Below are 486 nucleotides of genomic sequence, written 5' to 3' on the forward strand. Positions count from 1 at the left end.
ACACGCAAAGAAGTGCTCTCTCTCTCTCTTTTCTGTAAAGCCATGGAGCTGCAGCGGGCAGAAGCCTCGTCGGAAGGACACAGTCGCGGTCAGAAATATATATATATATATTTATATATTTATATATCCCCCCCCCTCTAAAAAGACCTTTTTGAACTCGGGAGGGAGGGCATCCTTCCCCCTCCCGCATGTCAAGTTTCGCTCTCCTCCCTCCCTTCTTTTTAAATATATATATCTACAGAGACGCAAATGGGATGGTAAAATCAACTCTCTCTCTCTCTCTCTCTCTAACAAAAGGGGGGGAAATCCCACCGAGAAGACTCGATATCTTGTGGGGGAGGGGGTTCCCACTCACCAGGAATACGGGACAGGAGTATGTTTCTGTTTGTTTGTTAGTTAGTTAGTTTCCCCTCTCCGGCATATTTGGACGCCTCTTTGCTCTTTCGTTGTTAGAAACCCCTCCCCCCCCTCCCCCCCCGAGTCTCG

This window comes from Gekko japonicus, unplaced genomic scaffold, assembly GCF_001447785.1.
Source record: "Gekko japonicus isolate JY-2015 unplaced genomic scaffold, Gekko_japonicus_V1.1 scaffold507, whole genome shotgun sequence".
NCBI classification, from domain to species: Eukaryota; Metazoa; Chordata; class Lepidosauria; order Squamata; family Gekkonidae; genus Gekko; species Gekko japonicus.